Source organism: Anabrus simplex, chromosome 5 (assembly GCF_040414725.1).
Source record: "Anabrus simplex isolate iqAnaSimp1 chromosome 5, ASM4041472v1, whole genome shotgun sequence".
NCBI lineage: Eukaryota > Metazoa > Arthropoda > Insecta > Orthoptera > Tettigoniidae > Anabrus > Anabrus simplex.
Window position 1 is genome coordinate 211081056 of NC_090269.1, and position 18354 is coordinate 211099409.

The following is an 18354-nucleotide window of genomic DNA, read 5'->3' on the forward strand; positions in this document are numbered from 1 at the left end:
ATAATCATTGTCTCTTTCTTTGTGATTGAGAACTGTCCTGGCTCTTTCCAGGGTGGACGATACAAATCCAGTTTGCAGAATTCTAGTACCTACCAACGAAATGATTTCATAGGCAATTCCGTTCTTAATTATGCGTACAATGATGCGATCGGGACCACTGGCCGTGTCTACTAAAATTCTTTTTATTGCAGCATTAACCTTTTCTTTGGAAATAACGTCCTTAAAAATTATTTTTGCTCAATAAGTTCAGCTTCGTTAACGTTTGAAGGGTATTCTGGTCTCACTTCATCACTGGGCTTCGAAAAGAGGTTGGAAAAATTCGTGTGTAAGCAATTTCTGTCTAGAGTGCATAAAGGTGCTTCACATTCAAATACTGTACGAATAGCCTTCCTACACTGATTGTAATAATGGAACTGAGTTAATTGATACAAATCTTTGCCTTTTCGTTTCTCTTTGTCTTTCTTGCTAGCTCGTTCTGGACTGGAACTAGTTTTATATGATCGCTGACCAACCACATCGCGTTTACTTTTTCTGAATTCGTAATATTTATGAGCAGGATGTTTAGGACCAGGAGGAAGGTGTATCGCTGTGGCGAGGAATGACAGAAAGTTACTTACTAATGTATCAAAGATATCATTATTCATATCCGATGTGAATTTTGCTTTCCAGTTACTTAATTCCCTACTGAATTTACTCTCGAGGTTCGATATAACTGATGCTCATTGCGGTCTTTTTTGATGCCATAATTGTTATGTTCAACGTTAATCTATCTATATATAAAATAAGAGTTTTGTCTGTACATTGCTCAGAATTTAAAAAGGATGGTATTTCTATATCAGTCGTGTCCACAGTAACAAGGAAATGCACCTTTTAATTTTCCGTAATTTCTTTCTGTCTGCTGTCTGTATGTATGTACACGCATCACGAGAAAACGGCTGTAAGAGAATTTAATGATAATCGGTATGCGAAGTCGCAGAATAAGTCACTACAATCTAGGCCATGCTAATTTTATTCACGCTGAGTGAAGTGGTAGTTTAGGGGGAGGCCTAAAATTTAATTTTCAAATATTTATGTTATTATTGGTCGTATCATAATGAAAATCGGTATGCAAAGTCGGGGTAATAAGCAGATTTAATCTAGGCCATAAATAATTGTATTCGCGCTGAGTGAAATGGTAATTTAGGGGAATGAAAATCGGCAGGTAAAGTCGGGTAATAAGTCGCTACAATCTAGACTATAAATACTTGTATTCCCGCTGAGACTTACGGTAGATTAGGGGAAGGCCTAAAATTTAATTCTCAAACATTTGTGTTATTAGTGGCCGTATCGATAAATACTACATAACCAAAGTTATATAGCATTAAATTTCCGATCATTTATGTCTTGAACATTGTTAACGTACCGGCTAAGATCACAGAGATATTCATGAATTTGGATTTTTTTTTTACTAAGTCAGTATCACCTCCGAGTCACGAAAAAAATGGGTAAACAGAATTTAATGAAAATCGGTATTTAAAGTCGAAGAATAAGGAACTACAGTCTATGCTATAAATAATTTTATAAGACGCCCTAATATCACAGAGTCGAAAGAAAACTAAATGTTTTGGCTACAATATAGAAAGCTCTTAAATAAAATTGATCAACAATAACATTATATTGACCATTGTTTGTTGTGATGTGCTTTGTGTCTTCTGTTGCCACTCATGTATGATAGATAGGATTACTGCTGCGTACCGAGTATTTTTTTTAAATTTGCCTTACGTTGCACCGACACTGATAGGTCTTATGGCGACGATGGGATAGGAGTGTGAAGGACGCGGCCTTGGCCTTAATTAAGGTACATAACAGCATTTGTCTGGTGTGAAAATGGGAAACCACGGAATACCATCTTCAGGGCTGCCGACAGTGTGGTTCGAATCCACTATCTACTGGATTCAAGCTCACAGATGCGCGCCACTAACCGCACGGCCAACTCGCCCGGGCGTACCGAGTGTAACAGCCTGGCTGAAAATTGGCGGAAGTAGCTGGGGAGTTAGATAACTTTCTTCTTTAGTGTGCCATTCCTCTGATTCATACATTTTCTAATACTACTGGTACGTAACATACTGGTTCATCTTGGTCATTCCAGCTCTGAAACTCTGGACTGTTACATCAGCACCGTAGTACTGTGCGTTAAAAGTAGCAAAATGTGATGTTTTTCATTTGATCGAGTATTTTATATGACAAATTTGCTCTTAATCGCTACATTCCTACTGACGTTTTTGTAATGATATATGTTGACTTCAGTTAGGAAAACCACAAAATCAGTCTTTCTGAGAATCCCGCAGCGAAGCACGGGTACATCAGCTAGTACCGTATACGTCCGTCCTTTGGATTTCTCTGGGCAGTTTCTGTTGACTTACTAATTGCGCTCGGTGCCCAATAGGATGCGCTCGACTGATATGTATATTGACTCCTCTTATAGACCTAAGAGACTTCCCACAGAATGAAAATTCCTGGAGATTATCAGTCGGTTGTGTCGTTGGCTTTGTCATGTCCGCTGATGAGTTGACATTGTAACCGTCCAGGCTTCTCCAGCCCTACTAATTTAATATAATATCATTTTACGCGATATCATTTGATATCAAGTTTATCCGCCATCGGCAGTTATTCGTAATAACATATTTATTCTACGTCAAGCATTTGTAAATAAGGTTTTTGCAATCATATTGTATATATTATAACATCATTTATTATTTATTATTATATTATGAAAGATAGAAATTTATTATGTATTGGATTTGGTTAATATGTTGAAATATAGTTGTTGTCATTTCATCTCATATTTGTGTATACGGAAAGGTTATTCTTGAGTGTGGAAATTTGCATGACTCATGGGTTTAACTCATGAGCCACGGCTAGTAAAAAGCGACCCGCGCGCGAGGCTTGCAAGCTGGTCAGCTACATCATCGGCACGCCTACTGGACTTGTCAAGAAAGAAGTGAAGGGGAGTTGATGATTCGATCTACGAATCAGATACTTCGTTGTATATGAGTTTTGAGATTGAACTGTTACCAAGAGTGGGGGTGAGCCAGGATATATAGAGATTCTCACCACGAGAACGGCACCTAACATCCTAACTACAACTTCTGCTGTGAACCTAACTACTTCTGCTGTGATGCTAACTAACTTCTACTGTGAACATCTACTTTGAACGACGTTATTGATTTTGAGAAATTGAGTGGTCGCTCCGCGACATAGTTATTTTTGTACAATGTGTTATCGCTTCGATACAGTACTTAGTTGCGGTTATGTTATCGGATCTACGTGAGACGAAACAAGCTTACGGCTTGTGTTATATTCAGTAAATCTTCTGGACGAAGAACTATGTTTAGTTCAAGTCCACGGAATTTGGTACAAGTCTGTACCGTATAAATAGTATAGCTCAGTTGGATTGAGATTTCTACTAATATGGGAAAATTCATATCTCTGAATTTTCTCCTCATACGATCAACGCTGATCAGCTTTTACAAGTATAGGGTCAATGTCTAATTTAAAGACTAGGCAGTTATGGAGTGCTAGTCCAGATAGCCCGTACCATATCAGAGAAGGAAGGAAGGATGTCCATGGAGCCAATTCTACATCGAGATGAAGAGAACGAGTAACCACGGAAACCCGATGACTTCAACGAAAGCTGCAATTGGTGAGCTTCAATTAGATAAAGCAAGCAATTAGTAAATTCAGTAAAGTAAATTCTAAATTCCTCCACGCTTTAAGGAACTTTTCCGATTCATCTCATTTTTTTGTATTATAAATTCATTTGTATTTTATATTGCGTAAATTTTCCTTCTTAAGCGATACTTAATGGTTAATTATTTAAAATCTTACCCCTGTGATTTAAGTATAAGTCTCTATGCTAGTAAATATAAATTTTGGTTTACAAAAACTGTAACCCTGGCGCCCAAACATCACATAGTGCAACACGTTCATATTTATTATAACTCAGTACAGCTCTTTACTATTCCGTAGGCCTAAAGTCTTGATAACTTATCAACATGTAGAGAAATGGGAAACCATGGATTGTTAATTGTTTCTATTTGCGTAGCAATTTGCGGGCAAGCCACAAATAGTTTATTTGATATTCATGTGTCCCAAGGTAATAACTTTCATCTCCCCAAGTGTCTTGATGAGGAGAACGAACAGTTACAACATCCATGCCAGATTTTTAACCTCACATAGGAAAACTAGTTACGGTATGTTGTGACTTACTGACTGCCCGAGATTCATAGGAACTGCACCAAATGTGTACATTCATAGGTATTAAGAAACATACGCCTATTTGACAGATTTTTTTTGAGAAATGCATTTATTTCTGCTTCCCACATTTGGAGGCTGCAAAAAAGATAAAGCTTACATAAAAAAATTTATTAGTATTCGCAAGGGCCGTTTAAGATGTGTCTATAAATAGGTATACTATGGTAAAGCCTAAATAATAAAAAATTGTATCAGTCAATAGTTATGACATCCACGAGAACATCCTCATAGGACAAAGATATAGCTAGGAGTATAAATGATTTTTTACTATTGCTAACGATCCTTTCAGGGCTGCTAACCCAATGTCTTTAATAAATTGGTTATGCAAATTATTTTTTTTTTTACAAAATTTGTGGAACATGTGAGTAATGGTGCCTCTTGCTCCTATCATCAATCCTAACACATTTATGGAGTCCAGATGATATTTCTCGGCATAGTATGGAATTGTGGGTTCATATATATCACATTTCTCCTTGTGCACTGTAACGGTTCAAATCCCGTTACAGGGTGATATCTGTATTATTATTATTATTATTATTATTATTATTATTATTATTATTATTATTACACCTGTGATATTATTATTATTATTGTTATTATGTCATTATTATTATTATGTCCATATTATTATTTTATCTGTGAGATTACTATTATTGTGTTATAATTATTATTCAATTCAATTTTGCAATGCTTGTCGCTTGCGTGATTGTAGTTAACTGTATGCATATATACGTGTGTGTAGATTAACACTAAAGACATGTACAGTAAAGAATTGCTGTATGTCAGATGTGGATATGACATTGCTACATTGTGCAATACTGCTGGAGTAAATGCAGAATCATCGCTACGTCATGGCTACATCATCGTGAGCATTTAGCGATGAGCTCAGTTTCTTTGAGTTTCCTAGGGAGCCCCGGCTATTACACCATTGTATGTAACATTTGTCGCGAGGTGGGAGTAGATAATAGTTATTTCTGGAGATTACGTAGGTGCGTCAACCTAACGTCTATATAAGGTGGCTGCATATAGTAGCGTCAGTCATTATTCTACTGGAAGGAGAGGCCACAGTTGGCCATTAAGTGAACGAGATGGAGTGTCCTCTGTTATAAATCGTAACTACTGAATTATAAGAGGACTTCACTGTCGTGTTCACAATATCACGTTTATTATTCAACAATACATATACGTCACAGAGTAAAAAGGGCAACTATACAAATACAAAGAATACATAGATATTTCGATGTTGACGTAACCAATGTCAATCCGCGACATCCTCAGTCACTCAACGGGAGTCATTAGTTAAAGGGAAGGTGAAGAGAGAAGAAGTGGATGGTGAACAGTGATGGAGTCATAGAAGGATACACTTGCAAAGAAGTCATACCATACAGACTTACAAAAAAGTCATATGATATGGAAAAGAAGCAGTCACATGGATACATTACCAAATTAGGCGTGACACATCTACAGTAAGCACTTGATCTAAGGGATACGTCGTAATTACACTCAGTGTACAGTCAAGTGAACCAGTGAGGGATATATTTTGTATAAATTGTTAAATGCCCGGTCAAGAAGGATTCAAATTCATGCCTAGATTCTTTCAGTTGCAATGTCATAATTTCATATTCTCATCTGTTTTATCGCAACAAGACTTACTAAATTTTATTGAAATTATTTCAAGAATATATTTTGTTCTATCAAATTAATCTTTCGTTTCATTTACAGAGTAGAATCACTTAACCCCTAATTTAATGGGGAAACCTAACGCCAATCTCCTTTTCCCAGAACTTATATGGTATGTTGTCAAAAGTAAGCTTATTACCCCACACCCTAGAGATAGTCAAGATTCTCATTCTATTATTGCTGCACTGAGTGGTAGCTGGCGCCCATCAAATAACGTATGTTTAAGTAAGCAGGTAAGGAGTAAGTGTGAGTACATGGTCTGACGATTGTGTATTTTATTTAATGAATATTAATTTTCATATTTTCCATTTTAAATGCAGATATTTCATATTTTTTAATTTAAATGCAGTTTGATATGTTTCAAAAGACAGTCAGCGAGTTAGGAACACCACAGTACATTCATTCGGTTGAGTGAATGATGCTTCGGTTCTACTTGTGGGGTCTATTACGAACACTTTACTTGAGCCTGGTGATGTAGCTATCATGTCAATCCGCCAGTTTGACCCTGTCTGAGACAATCCATGTACCTCCTCGTAGACTGTATAGTGCTTTTCTATCAGGGCTTCAGCAATCATAGATCTTATAATACTGAAGTTGATCGACTAACTCGCTGTAGAGCATCGTAAGTAAGGTTACGAAAGCACTGCCCTTGTACCAGAAAAGCTAATATACAAAGGTCATAAACAATCTCAAAATTGTAAAAATATGTCAATATATACAGAAAATACTTTGAAAATAAATGTTATGTGAAGATACGAACATAAAAATTTATAACATGGTTTTTAAGCACGGATTCTTTGCCTTTGATGACCAAAGTAAACAAACACAAATAATGAGCCAGGTTATTATTATTATTATTATTATTATTATTATTATTATTATTATTATTATTATTATTATTTATTTTCCACTAATTGTAGTTACAATTTAGGGATGGTGAATGGAGAAAGGGCATAGCCCCATATACACAAAAGTGCCTCCATCACCACTTAAAATTATAATATAGGTTAGGTTTTTAGATTACAAAACAACTAAACACACAAAAGAAATCTCAGATATATTACTTCTGCCCACATAAAAATAATAAAACGTAGTGTACAAATACAGAATATCGGCGAAGAATTCCCTAAATATATTAAAACACGGATAGCATATATCACGCAAAATCTCCCACTGACAAGGGTTTTATTTTTACTAAAGAACTATGTTTCCCCAGATCTCATAAGGATGAGACGGATGGCCTCACTTAAACTATAAACCATAATTAATGACAATATAATAACGGAAGAAACTGCCTTATAATAGATCGAGAAATCGGACAATGACTAGCATACAATGCGAATCTCGCAATAGTAACCCTGGAACAATATACTGGGGCACTCAATGCTGGGGAGAATTTTCGTTCCCGGATTAAGTTATGTTGGGACACCTGATTAGAGCCCTTCTCGTGTGACTTTTAAACTTTACTCAATATTCCCAATGAATATTCCTTATCAATTTCCCCAGTAAAGATCTATCTTCAGGGAATTTTAAAGCCTCAGCAACGGTATAATTCGATCTACAACCACTAACGCAGCAGGAACGACCCATTTTGTGAAATGCTACAGCACGGTAATATAAACACTATTACACACTAAAAATACCATCATATACACTCCTAGCAATACACCATACTAATAAATCGTTAAAAATTACTATTTTACCAAATATATACTTTATACTTCAATAACTCGATCAAAATAACACTCTTTAACAGAATGTAAACACAGATATGTACACACCACATGTCTCAAACGTTCGCCCATGCAGGCGCCATTTTCCTCCCAATCGATAGTAGCATTAAGGTCTTGTAGTCGGTCTTGCTTTACTGTGTACTTCTTAGCAGTAACAGTTATTTATACCCATTGAGCTGTAATATATTGAGATCACTGTTTATACCCAAATCAGTGTCTCCGGGGTACTCAGTACTCCTCTGTACTGCTAAAGTAACTTTTTCTGTCGTTCGTATTATTCTTGGATGTTATCTCAAATACCATTTTGTAGTTCGTGATATGTCTTAACGAAATGGATTGTTTTCAAAGTGACGAAGTAATTTTACCCGAATTAGGCAGGCCAGAGTGTGATAACATAAATCTTTTTGAGGACTGTTCTGATAACGAAGGTGAAATAGACAGCGTAGAGGGAAATCACGTTGAGGAAGATAGTTTTACTCCAGATATTTCGAAAGATGAATACATTCCTGAGTCAACGAGTGAAGAAGAAGGTACTGTGGTGTGATGTAAAAAGAGAAGAACTGGAAATTCTAAGCAAAGCAATACTCAAAAGCTAGAACTTCCACTGATACATCAAATAAACATGCAGGAATGCCGAGTATTCAGATCTGCCCGATTACAATGTTGTTCAAACAAAAGGTTCTTTGAAAGCAGGAATGGAAACCGTTAGACATCTAAACTCCTTCAAGAACAAGAAGAACACCTCTGAAAAACATAGTCATAATCAGGTCTCACCCGAAAGGACCCGCCAAAGGGCTCAAAAACGAAGTAGGTGCTTCTGAACTGTTTCTAACCGAACATAATTATGATTGGGAACATGGTAAATTTTACCAACGAAGAGACTGAAATTCAGCGAGCTAATTATGAAGGTGACCACATTTTTGTGGGTGAAACATTAACAAGTGATATTAAGGCTTTGTTAGGATTCTTCATATATTTTGGTGCACAGCCCCAGAACCGCGATTTGGCTGGCCCCCTCCGGCACAAAACGAGGGATGTTCGAATAACCAGAAGCGTTATGTTTCAGAATGTTTGAGTTTTTTATAAACAATTTGCGTTTTGATGATAGAACAACTGAAGCCGTAAGGAAGGAAAGCGATCCTCTAGTTGCGATCAGAGAACTGTAGGACACATTTATAACTTTAAGTTTTCTTGTACACCTAGAACTTATCGTTTTAGGATGTGTATACTAAGCAAGCTCGTCAAGTATGGAATACAGGTTGTAATTATATGCAACAGTAGTAAGGATATCTGTTAAATGCAATGCCGTACACTGGCAAAAATATGTACTTCTTCTCCTTCATAATGTGCCATGTCCTCGCAGAACGTTGGCGATAAGTAGCATGATCTGTTGTTTGTTCATAGCTGTTCTGAACAGAGTAAGCTTTGTCACCCCAAACCACTGGCTCAAGTTGCTAAGCCATGATATCCTGCTTCTTCCCGGACCACGTTTTCCATTAATTTTCCCTTGCAGTATTACTTGCAGAAGGTGGTATTTACTGTTCCGCATCATATGACCAAAGTATTCTAGCTTCCTTCTCTTGATGGTAGTGAGAATTTCTGGTTCTTTGTTCATACGGTGCAAAACGTCTATATTGGTCATTTTAGCTGTCCAAGGTATCTTCAGCAACCTTCGGTACGTCCACATTTCAAATGCTTGCAACTTCTTGCACATGGTCTCAGTGTCCATGTCTCAACGTCGTATAACAGAATACTGAAAACGTAGCACCGGAGTAGTCGTGTCCGTAGTGTAATGGAAAGGTCACGGTTTGTCAAAAGTTTTCTAAGTCTCTGAAAAGAAGTTCTGGCCTGCTCAGTTCTGCATCGGATCTCATGAGTAAGGTCCCAGTCATCACTGATGTGACATCCCAGGTATTTAAATGTTGCAACTCTTGCGATCTGGTCCTTTGCTGCTGTGAGATTACCTCGAATGCCATCTTCTTTCCTACTTATAACCATCCACTTGGTCTTCTTTACATTAAGGCTCAAGCCCATTGAGCTGCTGGCTTCAGTGACAGCATTAAATACAGTAGTTCCTGTAGATCCTGGAGATTGGTTGCAAGTAGCACAGTGTCATCGTCGTACCTGATGTTATTTATGATGAAACCATTAACAACAACTCCTTGAGTCTTTCCGTAAAGAGCATCTCCAAAAATATTTTCTGAATATATGTTGAAAAGCATGGGTGAAAGAATACAGCCTTGGCGAACTCCTGTCATAATTGAGACTCCTTCCGGGACACGATCATCAACTCTTATGCCAGCACTCTGGTTCCAGTAGAGACTACCAATAATACGGACGTCCTGCTCATCAAGTCCTAATTCTCGAAGAATGTTCGTAAGTTCATCATGGCGGACTGTATCGAAGGCCTTTTCGTAATCGATGACACAAGCAAAAATATCGACATTGATATCTCGGCACCGTTGGACTAATACCTGCAGACTGAATAATGCTTCTCTAGTACCAAAACCATGTCTAAAGCCAAACTGTGAGGTTCCGACATTCTCCTCACATTTATGATAAATTCTCACATGCAAGACCTTTAGGAATACTTTCAGAACGTGGCTCATTAAACTATATTGTTCTATATTCATTGCAGAATTTTGCATTGGCTTTCTTAGGCAATATTACGAAAGTCGATTTGAGCCAGTCTCGAGGAATGGCTCCACTGCGATGAATATTGTTGAATAGGTAAACTAATAATGAAAGGGATTTTTCTTTCTCAAGCAGTTTCAGTATCTCAGCATACATCTCATCAGGGCCTGGAGCCTTCCCATTCTTCGCTGCTCTTATGGCATACTCTACTTCTGCACGTGTGATACCCACACCATCGTCTGCCCAAGAACCATGATCCACATTTCTACGATCCAAGAAGAGATTTTGTAAATATTCCATCCATTCCTTCAGTTTCTCTTTTGTGCTCGCTAAGATGTCACCATTCTTATTAAGGGGGACCCCACTAACCCTTCTTGTTATATGCACCGGTTACTTGTTTCACTTTCTTGTACATGCTGGAAAATAAATATTTTGAATTCATTAATTCTATTTCGTTGCATTCCTCAAAGAGTTTTTGTTCTTTTGCATTCCTTATTTTTTGTCTTATTAACGTCTGCAAACTTTTGTACTTTACAGAATCTTTGTTCTTAAAAGACCTTCTCTGGTCCATCAGCTTCAGGATTTCTTCTGTCACCCACGGCTTGTTTTTCCTTCGTCCAGCATCCTTTAATTTTACCTGACTTACGTCGTTAATTGATGTGATTCCAAGTGCCTTCAACATCATTCACATTAGCCCTGTTTTGAACTTCCGCAAGTTTTACACGTAGGGCTGACTGAACTTCATCCTTCAGTGCTTGATCTTGAAGCTTCTGAATCACAATCCGACTAAAACTCCCCTTTAAATGGCATTTCTTCAGCCTGAGATTCATGGAAGCAAACAGTAGGCTATGGTCTGAGTTGATATCAGCACCAGGGTATGTTTTCACACATTTGATAGAATTTCTGAACCGCTTGTTAATTCTGATCTAATCAATCTGGTTCCTAGTACTGCTGTCAGCATTAGAGGTCCACGTATAGAGGCGACGTGGAGGTAGCTGGAAATATGCGTTTGCTATAATAAGGCCCTCCTCTTGGCACATCTGGACCAGTTGATCACCTCGAGTATTGCTTGCTCCTAGTCACCGACTACATCAGCCCGTCGGCCATGGCCGACTTTTGCATTGAAATTGCCCATCACAATGTTTATCTCAGATGGTTTCGTGTATGACAGGGCTGCTTCGATTTTCGTGTAAACAATATTCGACATCAACGTCTGACGCATCACATGTTGGAGCATATACTTGGATGCTATTCACTAAAATAAATAAATAAATAAATAAATAAATAAATAAATAAATAAATAAATAAATACGCCGGAGGTAAACTTAAAGCTGGTTATTTTGTGGAAAAATTGTCTGAAATAAAATCATGGAAATCAACGCAATGTTACAGTCGATAACTGGTTCTCATCAGTTCCTTTGTTCAACTACATGCTTCAAAAGCACAATGTAAGTGTGGTTGGTAAGGTAAGGGTTATTCTGCCAGAAGGCAGGTCCGAACCTCCGCAGGGTGTTCCTGAGCCGGAGTTTACGTGCGGTAGGGTGGCCAGTTCCTTTCCTCTCCTCCATCCCCTTACCCCACCAACAGCGCGTGGCAACCCATCCAACTCCTGACCACGCCCAATGTTGCTTAACTTCGGAGATCTCACGGGATCCGGTGTTTCAACACGGCTACGGCCGTTGGCGGTGTGGTTGGAACACTTCGTAAAAACTAAGCCTGAAATTCCTGCAGAACTATTACTTGCTACGAAACACCGTAAAGCAGAAATGCAATGTTTTTTTACGACAAGGAACTTACATTGCTTTCATACTGTCCAAAGAAAGGAAGAATTATCCTCCTCCTCTCAAACATGCGCCAGGGGCGGTCTATGTTGAAGAACTCAAACTTCCCAGAGCTGAATCACTTCTATAACAATACTAAGGGAGAAGTTGATGTTTTCGACCAGATATGTGGAACATACAACTGAGGCAGGAAAACAAGACGATGGGAACTTTGCCTTTTCTATGGGATGATAAACACTGCGTGCTTGAATGGGTACATCATCTACAGGGAGAACATTTTTCCAGCAAATCAGAAGTAAAATCTAGGGAAGATTTTCCCTTCACGTTGGGAGAAGAACTGATGAGGTCCTGGATGATACACTGATTTCAAACACCTACATCCGTGTGGCCATCGTGGAACGACTGGGAATTGAGATGCCCACTCAGTCATCAACATCCAGTTGATCGTCCGGAAGGTCCTCCGTCTGCCCAAGATCCAAGGACACCAAGACCACTGTGCTCAGAATGCAAGACGTTTGTGTGTAAACATCATAGCTTGGTGTTTTGTTGTGATTGTGAGAAGTGAAAATGGTGACTATGATCTAAGAACGAAGGTCTACAGAATAACTGAAATTTCTATAAATTTTCTTTTGAATATTTTTATAACTTTAATATCTAGTGTATGCTGTGCCACAAGCTTCATTTTACTCATTTATATTTACAGTTTTTAGTAATCCATAATTTGAATATGTGAGGGTTGTGTTTCTGTTCTGGGGTACTCAGTGCACCAGCATACCATTAATGTATCTGGGGAATAAGGGTACTGCTCCAGAGTTAAACAATAAAACACGGCAAGGGTATAAGAACAGGGGACGACGCTATAACTTTATTCAAAACTTGCAAGAGAGGATGGGGTGGGAGATTAAACTAGACACATATATTAGTACCCTTCGCAAAAGTTCCCCTAGAAACAGCGTTATTGTCATTTATGGCGATTATTGCTGCTATAGTCCGACTCGTTGGCTGAACGGTCAGCGTACTGGCCTTCGGTTCAGAGGGTCCCGGGTTCGATTCCCGGCCGGGTCGGGGATTTTAACCTTAATTGGTTAATTCCAATGGCACGGGGGCTGGGTGTATGTGTTGTCTTCATCATCATTTCATCCTCATCACGACGCGCAGGTCACCTACGGGTGTCAAATAAAAAGACCTGCACCTGGCGAGTCGAACGCGTCCTGGGATATCCCGGCACTAAAAGCCATACGCCATTTCACATTTCATTTCTGCTATAGTTCTTTCCTTAATAGCCGCTGTAATGTTAATTCCTTGCACTTGCAGTGTGATAAGAGTGATCGCAAATGGGACTGATCGCAAATGGGACTACAGCGTGCGAGCCAGACACTTTCCTACGTTGAGTCCACTGTACTCCACGTCGTCTGTGGTCTGTTCCGCGTACATCCTGTTTGCGTGCAGTTACAACCAACAATGCAAGTTGCCCTTGAAGGGCCTTGGCCTACCAAGCGACCGCTGCTCAGCTCGAAGGCCTGCGGATTACGAGGTGTCGTGTGGTCAGCACGACGAATCCTCTCGACCGTTATTCTTGGCTTTCTAAACTGGGGCCGCTATCTCACTGTCAGATAGCTCCTCAATTCTAATCACGTAGGCTGAGTTGACCTCGAACCAGCCCTTGCTAGTGGCTTTACGTCGCACTGACACAGATAGGTCTTATGGCGATGAAGGGATAGGAAAGGCCTAGGCGTGGGAAGGAAGCGGCCGTAACCTTAATTAAGGTACAGCCCCAGCATTTGCCTGGTGTGAAAGAACCAGCCCTCAGGTCCAGGTAAATATCCCTGACCTGGCCGGGAATCGAACCCGGGGCGTCCGGGTAAGAGGCAGGCACGCTACCCCTACACCACGGGGCCGGCCAGAAAATATTGCCACGGCTAAGGCGACCCTAACGCAGACTAGACTGGTATGAAAATATGCATCACACGATACCTATGATTGATGGTGAAATCCAGATTATGAATTGAATTTCCTTCTGTGGAAAATGACGATAGATTATGCGTATTTTCTTCTTTAGTGTCTGCAGCAAATGTTGAGGGAAATCAAGGAAATCAGGAACTGCGTCATCTTTAATGTTCTTTTTAGACACCCACAAGGAGTATCGACCTCACCTGGGATCGAACCAGCTGTCTTGGGATTGGAAACTTCTGTACTGAAACTGAGTGAGAAGAGTCAATTAGTGTTTTTATAAACTAATGGGACATATCTCTCGCACTTAAGCTTCTTAACTCCTACCATTTATGGCAGGATTTGATGTGGTCTGTCTTCGTGAACGTATCATACAAGCATCTGTCTAGCTGATGCATACCGTGGAATAATATGGCTGATAAACCATATTATCGTGTGCAACTGTAAGTTTTTGGCCCTCCGGTTGGAATAGGTTTCTCGAAACTTTCAATAAGGAGTTACCTAGCTTCAATCCTTGAATAACCGGGCGAATTGGCCGTGCGGTTAGGGGCGCACAGCTGTGAGCTCGCATCCGGGAGATAGTGGGTTCGAACCCCACTGTCGGCAACCATGAAGATGGTTTTCGGTGGTTTCCCATTTTCACACCAGGCAAATGCTGGGGCTGTACCTTAATTAAGCCCACGGCCGCTTCCTTCCCATTCCTAGGCCTTTCCTGTCCAATCGTTGCCATAAGACCTATCTGTGTCGGTGCGACGTAAAGCAAATAGAAAAAAATCCTTGAATGGCACCACCAATTGTTACGTGGTTATAATGAAACCACAATCACTAGTGGCGGTGCAAAAATGCTGTATCATACTCGTATTAACTAAATAATATATTTGTAGTCCGGTTACAACCTTCTCAGCTCTGGCTTCCTAGCCCAAGTTTGAGAACAAGGGAGATTTATTTATTTGTTTATTTATTTATTTCTCGTATGGATTTTAGTATCGAGAGTGTTCGAAGACATGTTCGGTTCGCCTGGTGCAGCCTTCTAAGGAAGACCCTCGGATGAGGGTGGGCAGCATCTGACGTGTATGGGAACTGCATGTTTATGTAACGCAGGATAGTGTGGTGTGTGAGTTGCAGGAATGTTGGAGATACTACAAACACCCAATCCCCGAGTTATGGAAAATAATCATTTATATTTAAAATCTCCGACCCGGCCGGGAATCGAACCTAGGGCCCTCTGACTACGCTCACCATTCAGCCGAACAGAAAGAGAGAGAGAATACCGACCAAGGAGCTATATTGTGAAAGTGAAATTGTGCTGAATCAATATTTTCCTTGTAAATAGTTGGAATACTATAGACTCGTTGGAGGGAGGGTAAATGTCGCCACTATCGGAAGATTGTACGAAAAAAAAAGGAAGAGTCTATTAAATGTCCAGAAAGGGCATGCAGGTATAGAAGGAAATGAAAAGGCAGATAAACTGGCCAGGAAAGGGGCAGAAACATATTTTGTAGGCCCAGAACCTGTATGCGGGATTTCCTGTGGACAAGCCCGACACTACATAGGGAACTGGGTACAAAAGAAACAAATAGAAAACTGGAAAAAACATCTGAAAAAAAAAGAAAACTACATAGAACTGGAGTAATAAGAGACAATCTATGTAGGAAATGCAATGAAGCAGAGGAATCACCTGAACACACACTTTTCGAATGTGAGGCGCTGGGTAGAATCAGACTCTCCACTCTAGGACTACCAGGTGAAGAGGGAGAAAAATCCAAGAAGACCCAATAAGAACAACTTGCAGCTTTGTGAAGAGACCACGTATAGTCCGCGCACCTTTTAGCGATATTTCTTTGTACGGTAGGAGGAGTAAGGAGGGACCTCTCCCTGTTCCGTTAATACTGCCAACTGAATGGAAATGAAATCTGAATTGAATCGATAATATGATCAATCAATGTGAATTTTCTGAACCTTTATTATGTTAAGCCAACAACTGTGTCATACACACATTATATAACATTTCTCGATGCAAATCTTGTTCCCAGCATGAATTCTATAGTTTGGCTTTGCTGTGTAAACAACAATAGTACTAGTACGTAAAGTGTACGGCAGATGTCGCACAGCGATGCATAAGCGATTCATAGTTTGTGTTTCAAAGATTACCAATACGAATCTCGAAGATACCCGAGGTCGACCTATTGAGCACTAGGGTGTCCATGTATCGCTAAAAGGTGCGCGAACGGTATATCTAGGTGGGAATGAAGGAAAACATGGTAGCAAAAGATCTTAGAGGTCGACGCTAATTAGGAACTAATATTTAGAGGCCCCATGCAAGAAAGAATAATAATAATAAGAAGAAGAAATATCCAGAAACACTTAAAACATACAGCTATATGGAGTGCAATAATTTAATTATAATTTCATACTGCTATGACAGACCTATCAGCCCTCCAGCAAGGTACGGGGGACGCTCTCCTCCGTTTTGGAATGTAAATTTTCCGTATTTTAGAAGTTGTGGTGTAAGTGGTCCTTATATGAATCGGAATAGCTCAAGGTACTTCTGCAGAATATCCATGAACTAGAAATCGTTTGATGCCAAAAATTCAGAATTAGATTTTAGCACGGTAGCGAAAGAAATGTACGATGAAGAGTACGAGATGAAAAGAGAGTGGATCCTATCCAGTTGGTAAATCCATTAATTTTTGTTCAGCTTTTAATATATAATAATTTTGTCATCAAGTCGATTATTAGATGTTAAATTACACTGCTTACATTACAATTCTTTTTGGTTTCTATTTTGTATTAGTGATGCTATGTGTCCCAGATTTTCCGGGACAGTATTGGATTATAACTCGGTGACCCGAAAGGTGTCTCCGATTTGATCGAAACTGAAAATAAATACACTTTTTTGCGTCACTCAACGCGACGTTACAAAAAGTACCATGTATATATGCTCATGTCAGTTGAATATATTACTGTGCATCGAAACAATTAAAGATTCGGAAATATTTCATAAACGAGCCCATTCTCGGGTTATCATAATATAAATTCCTATAACCGATGGGCTCATTGTTTGCGAATTAGCTGTTATTTTATTTTCAACTGAACTTGATAACGGTAACAGTTAACAGTTGTTCGGCGTTTGTTGAAGTGTAAGACGTTCGCTTTTGTGATGTCGCAAATGAAATGACCGTGTTAAAAAAAATGTGTTTTGACTTTTCTAATGACTCCTGAACAAAATTTCTTCTTCCTTTTTAATATTTGGAGATTTAAATTTTATGAACGATACAGAATACCCGTTTCAATTACAGATATTTTTACATGGTTCTTAAGTGAACCATTTCTTTACATTTCCCATATTTTGAACATAGGCTATTAATGTCATCAGCATCATCATCATCTGTTTACCCTCCAGGTTCGGCTTTTCCCTCGGACTCAGCGAGGGATCCCACCTCTACCGCCTCAAGGGCAGTGTCCTGGGCTATTAATGTACGAATACAATTGGGAAATGTTGTTGGAAACACCAATTAAGTCATTTTAAATTTTTTGTTTTTGTGTTAAACATTGTTATTAGAATGACATGCTCGCGCGTTTTCAAAAGTAAATCGGGTGTGACTTAAAAGTTTTTACTGCAGCACAAACACGTCATTCTAACTAGAATTTTTAACACGAAAACAAAAATGTGAAAAAATGGTATTTGCAAGAAAGCTCCTCAATTGTAGGTGAAGTTATTCATTATATTGAAATTATAACCACAATAATATTTTAGCTTAATAACTGGAGGAAATGTATTAAAATTCGTTGAGATTACTGTAATTTGTTCTTTTATTCTTCGATGGCTGGAGTCAGGTTGACAGTTCTATTCTGACTTTGTGAAATGAATTCACAATAAGAACTTCGGTTTTTTTGGTACGTTATATATTTTTTAATGTCAATTTGCAAACGTTTGCTTGAGGACATGTGGGATGTGTGACATAAGTCCCAGTTAATGCATTATGTTGCTAAATACAAGCCTACTTACCGAATGTCATTCCGGTAATTCGTTTAATATTATTTCAGCTGCACTGTGCTGGTAAATCAATGTTTACATGTAGTTCCTTCAACTGACATGGCGCACCAAGTAGTGAGATCTAGCAATACTCGCCATCGTTCACCACATCTTCCATAGATGGTACTACTACGAGCGGAACTTGCCAAACTGCTCGGAATGCCAGTGACAATGCGCAGCCTGGCGGCATCATTAACTACTACCAGAATAAAAAGGAAACTTTGTAATTTGTGTGAGGAATGGTGCG